The following is a 9,431-nucleotide window of genomic DNA, read 5'->3' on the forward strand; positions in this document are numbered from 1 at the left end:
CAGTAGAACCTGGTAGAAGGCAAGTGAAGGGCTCATCCAGAAAGAAGGGAATGACCCTGTGGCCATCTGTAGCAAAGTCAGTCCTGGGGGACTGAGAATTGCTCATTGGAGTACCTGAAGGTCATTACTGACCTTGATAGAGTAATAGTGAAGAACGGAAAGAGTGAAATTGGAGTTAGCCTATGCCATTAACTCATTCATGGAGTTTTGCTGAGAGAAATGTGAAGTGACAGATGGAGGAGAAAGCAGAATCAAGGGAATCTTTTAGAATGGAGCAAATCATAGCATGTTTGCATGCTGATAGGGAAGATCCAGTGAAGAAATGTTAGTTGCTTTAAAGGAGATAGGGGAGGATAGATGGAACAATATTCCTGAATGAGTGGGAGACAACAGGACATAATGTACAATTGAAGGGGCTGGCTCGGTCTGGAGACCAGAGAGCTCCTTCACTGTGACTAGAGATGAAAAGAGGCCAGATGTGGTGGCTCAGGTCTGTAATCTTAGCACTTGGGAGGCCAAGGTGGAAGGATCACTTGAGCACAGAAGTTTGAGACCAGCCTGGGTAACATAGTGAGGCCCCCTCTCTACAAAAATTTTCAAATTAGCCAGATATGGTGGTGGGTTCCTGTAATTCCAGCTACTTGGGAGGCTGAGGTGGATGGATCTCTTGAGTCCAGGGGGTCAAGACTTCAGTGAGCCAAGATCACACTACTGCACTCCAGCCTGGGTGACAGAGAGAAACCCTGTCCCAAAAAAGTAAAATTAAAAATTAAAATTAAAAACAGAGACAGGAAAGAGAATGTGAGCACCATGAAGGGAGGCATGGCAGAGGGAGCCCATCCCGTCTGATAGCTCCTGTCTTCTGGATGAATGAGGAAGGAATACTGAGAGAGAGAGATGAGTGGGAAGCTATTGGAGACACCTATTTTTGTATGGGCTGTGTGCTAAGAATAATTTTTACATTTTTAAAAGTAAAATATAAAAAGAACTATTAGCCTTTCAGAGAGAACACATACTCAAAGAGTTGAGGACATTTCCCCTTGGCCAAAGAAGCCTACATTATTAGTACTGGCCCTTTACAGAAAAAACTGGGCTACCTTTGACAGAGGAGAGTGAGTGAGTGAATGGGCTAAGACTCTATATACTGCAGGACGTGCCAGGCATCCAAAGAGCACTGGGCAGGAGCTTGACAGAATATCAATCTACTTCATCCTCACACAAGTACTACAAGTTAAATATTAATAACCCAATTTTAGATGAGCTAATTGTGTCTCAGGGTGGTTCAATAAATTCCTTGAGGTCATACACATAGTAAGTGGGGTGTATTAGTCTGTTTTCACACTACTATAAAGAAATACCTGAGACTGGGTAATTTACAAAAGAAAGAGGTTTAATTGACTCAGTTCCACATGGCTGGGGAGGCCTCAGGAAACTTATAATCATGGTGGAAGGGGAAGCAGTCACCTTCTTCACAAGGCAATAGGAGACAGAAGCACAAAAGAGGAACTTCCAAACACTTATAAAACCATCAGATCTCATGAGATCTCACTCACTATGAGAACAGCATGGAGGAAACTGTCCCCATGATCCAATCATCTCCCTCCCTCAACCCGTGAGGATTACAGATCCCTCCCTTTACACATGGGGATTACAATTTGAGATGAGATTTGGTTGTGGACCCAGAGCCAAACCACATCATGGGGAATAAAGATTTACTTAGCAAATATGTAAATGTCTCAAATTCCTCTTTCCTTTCCAAAAGACTGTGACCCCTTCATCTTTACTTTGAATCTTGCATATGCAACTGCAAGATAACGCGTATGGAAACAGCATGTGCAGCAGGACGAGCCCACTTTAGAGCCAGACAGATTCAGATGTAGACCTCAACAGATTCAGGTGTAGACCTCAGCCTCCTCTTGCTGGCTTTGTGGGTATGAATGACATTTCCAAGTCTCCATTTTTCTCATCTGTCAAATCTGATTTGTAATGATTAAGTCATCTGAAGTTGCTAATATTCAACCATTTCTGACCTATAAATATGACAGTTTCATATAGTTCTAATGCCTATTATCCAAGGATTTTGTATGGGATAAAGTTAATATACATAAAGCATGTCTACTTTGTAGACACTTAAATGGTAGTGAATATATGGATAATAATACATCTTGATGCCTAAAGAAGTATTTCTTTAGAGTGAAGGGGCTATGGAATGATCTCAACTATGCACACTTAGCCCAGAGCCACAGGGAAAAATGAGATGTGGAGGGCTGCAGGAACTCTGAAGGTGGCCGGTGAGTCTCAAGTCACACTAACCCTAAATCTAAACATAACATTTGGCCTGGAGTAGCCCTGTGGGCTACTTAATGTCCAAATTCCAATACCTGGAAGATTGCCATGGGGAGGACAGATTCATCATACTGTTTGGGTTATAGAGGATAGAAAGAGGAATCCTGGGTGGGCATTACCTGGAGACAAAACTTTCTGATAATTAGAATTATTAACCATGGAATAAGCTGCAGTGGGGAATAGAGAGAGTTCAAAAGGGGACTAGAAAGCGCAAAATAACATATTGCTGGAGGACTCACCGAATAGGTAACGGCTGGACTAAATGACCTTTGAGATTCTTTCCAACTCTAAACTTTTATGAGTCAGTAGGCCCTGGCTCAGGCCTAGTAGTGTTCCAAAGACCAACTAATTATATCTAGTATAGTACCTGATACAGAGTAGGCATTTAAGGATAGTGTGCCCTTCTCTTTCATGGCTCCTCTGCCCCTAAATGAAAGAAGAACTATTATTAAGTTATCCTATCATTGAGCAACTGTACATATCTCCCCCCTTCTTTCATCCATTTTGATTTCTCATGGGTCTACTAATTAAGAAATAGAGGAGGAAGGAGCTGATTCAAAAAGTAACAAGTCAAAATTTAAATTGGAATCCTAGCGTATTCTTACGAAGTTATCAGATCAAAGTCAGTATTTTTGTTTGAATAGGCTTTTCCAAGAATAGATCACTGGAATTTATATTGCTAATAGGAGGATAAATTGTTTTCCTAGAAGACAAGATTAAAAAGAAGCAACTGGCATTTGAGAGAGTCAGATCACTTCACTCCCAGCTGGCTGGAATAAAAATGAGATGCTAGAAGATAAACAGAGGTGTTTAGATGGTCTCTTCCCAGGTCACAGGCTGCAGCAAATTTTAAGACAAAAGAATTGTCAATGGGATGATTAAAGCAAGTTTCTTTTGCCTCCCTTAAAAGAGGCAGCCTTTGAGTAGAAAACTTGCTCTGTTAACAAACACATTTAAATTATAGTAATGAGGAAGAGCCACTCCTCCCAAATCAAAGACAATAGAAAGTTATTAGAAAGTCCTTTCTGCCAGGCATAGTGGCTCACGCCTGTAATCCCAGCACTTTGGGAGGCTGAGACGGGTGGATCACCGGAGGTCGGGAGTTCAAGACCAGCCTGACCAACATGGAGAAGCCCCGTCTCTACTGAAAATACAAAATTAGCCGGGTATGGTGGCGCGTGCCTGTAATCCCAGCTACTCTGGAGGCTGAGGCAAGAGAATAGCTTGAACCTGGGAGGGGGAGGTTGCGGTGAGCCAAGATTGTGCCATTGTACTTCAGCCTGGGCAACAAGAGCGAAACTCCATCTCAAAAGAAAGAAAGAAAGAAAAAGACAGTCCTTTCTATCTTCCAGGTACCTGGGTTTGAGAAGGACTTTTGTATAAGGCCATGTACCTGGAACCAGAAGGCATTCATGAGAACTCTCACCACGTGGCCTCCTATTCCTAGTACAATGACCTTGGGAAGGTTACTTGACCCTCCTAACCCAGTGTCTCATCTGCAAACAGAAACCATGTAACATTGACTTCATAGGGTCATTATAAAGATTAAGTTAGATAATATTTATCAAGCAGTAGGCATGGTACTTGGCAAATTATGAATGTGCAAGAAATGTCAATTACATATGCATATCTTTTAATCCAGAAGTGACATCACGAGGACTTTCCTGTTTAAAGGGTGCCCAGTTAACACCTCCTGCAGCACCCCCTCCAAAGTCTTGCTAAAACGTTTTATAAGGGCAAAGATTAACACTCTAATTACTGTCAGATTTTTTTTTTTTTTTTTTTTTTTTTTTTGAGACAAGGTCTTGCTCTGTCACTGAGGTTGGATTGCAGTGGCATGATCAGGGCTCACTGTGGCCTCAACCTTCTGGGCTCAAAGGATCCTCCTGCCTCAGCCTCCCAAGTAGCTGGGATCACAGGCACACGCCACCATACCTGACTAATTTTTTGATTTTTTGGTAAAGTCTAGGTTGTGCTATATTACACAGACTGGTCTCAAACTCCTGGGCTCAAGTGGTTCTCCTGCCTCAGCCTCCTAAAGTGCTGGGATTATAGGTGTAAACCACTACGCCTGGCTTTAGAATTTCTAATTATGAATTAGGTGGAGTGGAATTGTGAAAATCAATCTGTAGTCCATACAGCTTTGTCCAAATAAGGTGAATGGCATCTTGAATGTCCATATCAGTCTGCCCTATCTAATAACCACAAAAAAAAAAAAAAGCTGTGGCTTTGCTACTGAACAGGTACTGTTGTGAGGTGATCAGAATGTTTCTACCTCACCATTTTCCTGCACGTTTTCAAAACTTGTAACTCCTTCAAGAAACAGCGAGTCATTGGCACTAGCAGAAGTGAGTCTTTCTTAAGCAATAGCAATATTATTCTAATATTTTAAGCACTGTGGGGCAGGCAGGGCAAGAATGAAGTTTCCAGTGGAAGACCATGCTGGAGATTTCAGTGTTTAGCAAGTCACTCTCAGAAGGTCAGAAAATCAAGCAGGAGTAGAAGATCCCACTTCAGTATGCCAGTACCACATCCACGGGAGCTTCCTAGACACTTTAGATGGGACTACACATAAAGACTCGCCTTCGGCTGTCCATGTGAGAAAGGCAAACATACCTATTCCTCTTTTCTATGGAAGATGCCAAATCTAGATTTTTTCCTTTATGACTAAGGAAGAAAAAAAAAAGGGCTTGGGCAGGCCAAAAGCTTCTTAAGCTGATAAGCAACTCCAGCAAAGTCTCAGGATAAAAAATCAATGTGCAAAAATCACAAGCATTTCTATACACCAACAATAGACAAGCAGAGAGCCAACTCATGAATGAACTTTCATTCACAATTGCTACAAAGAGAATAAAATATCTAGGAATACAGCTAACAAGGGAAGTGAAGGACCTATTTAAGGAGAATTACAAACTACTGCTAAGGAAATCAGAGAGGACACAAACAAACGGAAAAACATTCCATGCTCATAGATAGGAAGAATCAATATCACAAAAATGGTCATACTGCCCAAAGTAACTTGCAGATTCAGAACTATTCCCATTTAACCATTGCCATTCTTCACAGAATTAGAGAAAAAAAAAATTACTTTAAAATTCATATGGAACCAAAAAAAGAGCCCGTATAACCAAGATAATTCTAAGCAAAAAGAACAAAGTTGGAGGCATCACACTATCTGACTTCAAACTATACTATAAGGTTACGATTACCTAAACAGCATGGTACTGGTATGAAAACAGACACATAGACCAATGGAACAGAATAGAGATCTCAGAAATAAGACTGTACATCTACAACCATCTGACCTTCGAAAAACCTGACAAAAACAAGCAATGGAGGAAGGATTCCCTATTTAATAAATGGTGCTGGGAAAACTGGTTAGCCATATGCAGAAAACTGAAACTGGACCCATTCCTTGTACCTCATACAAAAATTAACTCAAGATGGATTAAAGATTTAAATTTAATACCCCAAACTATAAAAATCCTAGAAGAAAATCTAGGCAATACCATTCAGGACATAGGCACAGGCAAAGATTTCATGACGAAAACATCAAAAGCAATTGCAACAAAAGCTACAGTTGATAAATGGGATCTAATTAAACCAAAGAGCTTCTGCACAGAAAAAAAAAAAAAAAAAAACTGTCAGAGTAAACAAAACCTACAGAATGGGAGAAGATTCTTACAATCTAACCATCTGACAAAGGTCTAATATCCAGAATCTACAAGGAACTTAAACAAATGTAAAAACAAAACAAAACAAAACATTAAAAACTGGGCAAAGGACATGAACAGACACTTCTCAAAACAGAGCATTTTTGCAGCTAACAAACATATGAAAAAAGCTCAACATCACTAGAGAAATGCAAATCAAAACCACAATGAAACAGCATCTCACACCAGTCAGAATGATGATTCTCCCAAGTTAAGAAACAACAGGTGCTGGTGAAGCTGTGGAGAAATAGGAACACTTTTACACTGTTGGTGGGAATGTAAATTAGTTCAACCGTTGTGGAAGGCAGTGTGGCAATTCCTCAAAGACCTAGAACCAGAAATACTATGTGACTCAGCAATCCCATTATTAGGTATCTACCCAAAGGAATATAAATCATTCTATTATAAAGGTATATGCATGTGTATGTTCACTGCAGCACCATTTACAACAGCAAAAACATAGAATTAACCCAAATGCCCATCAATGATAGACTGGATAAAGAAAATGTGGTACATATACACCATGGAATACTATGCAACCATAAAAAGGAAAGAGATCATATCCTTTGCAGGGACACGAACAGAGCTGGAAGCCATTATCCTCAACAAACTAATACAGGAACAGAAAACCAAACACTCCATGTTCTCACTTATAAGTGGGAGCTGAACAATGAGAACACATGGGCACTAGGAGGGGAACAACACACACTGGAGCCTGTTTGGGGAGTGGGGGAGGTGGAGGGAGAGCATCAGGATAAATAGCTAATGTGTGAGGGGTTTAACATCTAGGTGATGGGTTGATAGGTGCAGCACACACCATAGCACATGTATACCTATCTAACAAACCTGCATGTCCTGCACGTGTATCCTGGAACTTAAAATAAAATTAAATTAAAATTTTAAAAAGAGAGCTTGAAGCCTTGCAAACAATATGAGACTAGGAAAAAGGGAACAACAACTATAGACTCAGAGACAGAGCCAATCTCTGAGAATTATCTACTGAAAGAACCAGAATTAAGCTCTAGGAAACTAGGTGCTTTCAACGAGCCACAAGACAGCCTGGCTTCTTCAAAGAGCCACAGAAAGGGAATAGGTTGACATGAACTCAAGAAGAGATGAAAAGATGAAATTAAATTAAACTCAAGCCGAGATTTTAAAATCATAATAATAACACACTACTTACTAAAAGGAGGCAGATGACGTGCGCAGGAAGGGTCAGAGGAGAGAGACTGAAAGGCTAATAGCAGGGAAAAAGAGCACATGCAAAGCAGATGTCACCACGACAAATCAAAGGCATCTGGTGGAGGGCAAATTTCAGAACCTTTTAAAAGAGAAGGTAAAAACAAAGATACAAACGATGAGCAAGAAGATGATCTTGAAGGAGAGTTTGGAAAGCCAAATAAATAATTTAGTGTCTTTCTTAGGAGAATACCAAGATAATTACAAGCAAAGCAATAACCAAAATCAGGAACAAAGAAAATGTTTTTAAGCTGAAAAAGTCTTAACTGTGCAAGCGAAAAGACTCGCTCCCCATGATCCACAAAATAAATAGATGAACATATAAATTACACATAAAACATTCTGAAACTATAACTACAAAACAGAAAGACATCGTGCAAACATTCACTTGGAAAACACCTGGTCACTAAGAAAAAACGAAGTCAAGATGATCTTATACTTCTGTATAGAATTAAGTTTTAAATATACACACACATGAAATGTTTACAGAGTTTTAAGGAAAAAAAATGTGGAAACTAAGAATTTTCAATTCAGACAACAGGAAAAATATTTTTAAACACCTAAGATCTTATATAAGGGCTTATAATAATACCTTTCTTGGAAAAAAAAAAATTATCCTAAAAATGTCTTTAAGAAAAGAAAGAAAGAGGCCAGGCGCGGTGGCTCATGCCTGTAATCCCAACACTTGGGAAGGCCGAGGTGGGCAGATCATTTGAGGGTAAGAGTTCGAGACCAGTCTGGCCAACATGGCGAAATCCCCTCTATTAAAAATACAAAAATTAGCTTGGTGTGCTGGTGCACCCCTGTAATCCCAGCTACTCCAAAGGCTGAAGCCTGAGAATTGCTTGAACCATGAGGTGGAGGTTGCAGTGAGCCCAGATTGTGCCACTGCATTCCAGCCTGAGTAACAGAGTAAAACCCTGTCTCAAAGACAAAAAAAAAAAAAAAAGATGGAAAGAAAAATTAAGATCACAAGCCTGAGAGCACTGTATTAGAAAATAAAGAGTATCAAGAACTGAAATTATTCCTGTGGTGAATTTAGTCTAAATGAGCATTATTACAAACACAAATACAAATGATACAAAGTAAACTTAAAAGAAAAAATATATGAAATGATTATAAATAATTTAAGAGTAATTACACGGGTTGTATTAGCAAAATCCAGCATGGTAGAAGACAAATATAGAAGTGCAATATATTTATCATGCTATTTCGAATGAGGACACATGATCAGAAAAATGTGTTAAAGAATGTATCTTTAAAATTTAAAGTCAATTACTAGAAGACTCTGAGGAGGCTATGTAACTTCCAAGTCATGAGAAACTGAAACAAACAAAATATGGCTCAAATTCAGAAAATATAAGACAATAAAAACTGCGAAGTAGAGTAAAAATACAAACTATTAAATAACATGATACTGAAACAGCTAAGATAAACTAAATTAATAGTGGCTTTAAAACCTGTGGTTTTGATTTCTTATTCTAAAAAATCCAGAGGTAGACCATTTTGTGGTTTGTAAGTGTGATGATTGGGTTTTCACACTCATGTGTGAGATGTGCCTGCCTCAAACCTTGTTCCATCATTGGCACATTAAACATCTGACATGAAAAAAAAGCGGGGGAAAGTCAGAAGCAGGCGGTCTGGGCGGACGTAGAAGTTCCACAGAGTCACTGGGGACCCCAGATATGCTGAGCTTTCTGCATTGCTATCCTAGTGTGTGTGGTCCTTCGCCAATATGGATTCTCCAGCTAAAAATATGATGCCTGGAATTTACCCTGCAGAAAGGAAAAAGGAGAAAGATGCACAATCCCTACCCTCCAAGTATACTTTCTGGAAGTTATACCTATGACTTCGGCCTGCATCCATTATTTGTAACTCAGTCATATGCCAAACATTCCACCAAAGAGCATGGAAAATGAATAACAACCATTCAGGAGTGGTCTTTGCGTAGCTAAAAATTGAGGTTTCCCATCTATATTCAAATAATTTTAGTAGGTCAAATTAGGGAGAAAAAGTGTGTAAAGAGCAATGTTCTTTGGAAAAACCAATTAACCTTCATTTCCACTTTACTTTTTACACCAAAATCAATTTTCAGCCATGAAAAAAATGAAAACAGGTAAGTGCTAGAAGTGA

At 39.4% G+C, this 9,431-nt stretch overlaps 1 non-coding gene across 1 annotated transcript; it reads left to right on the forward strand.

Annotated features, from left to right (window-relative positions):
• Positions 1-8,798: 8,798 nt before the first annotated feature.
• LOC112621968 lies at positions 8,799-8,902 on the forward strand. Its single transcript, XR_003118886.1, has one exon. It is a non-coding gene; the product is annotated as a small nucleolar RNA U13 (small nucleolar RNA).
• Positions 8,903-9,431: the final 529 nt, after the last annotated feature.

This window comes from Theropithecus gelada, chromosome 3 (assembly GCF_003255815.1).
Source record: "Theropithecus gelada isolate Dixy chromosome 3, Tgel_1.0, whole genome shotgun sequence".
Classification (NCBI taxonomy): Eukaryota; Metazoa; Chordata; class Mammalia; order Primates; family Cercopithecidae; genus Theropithecus; species Theropithecus gelada.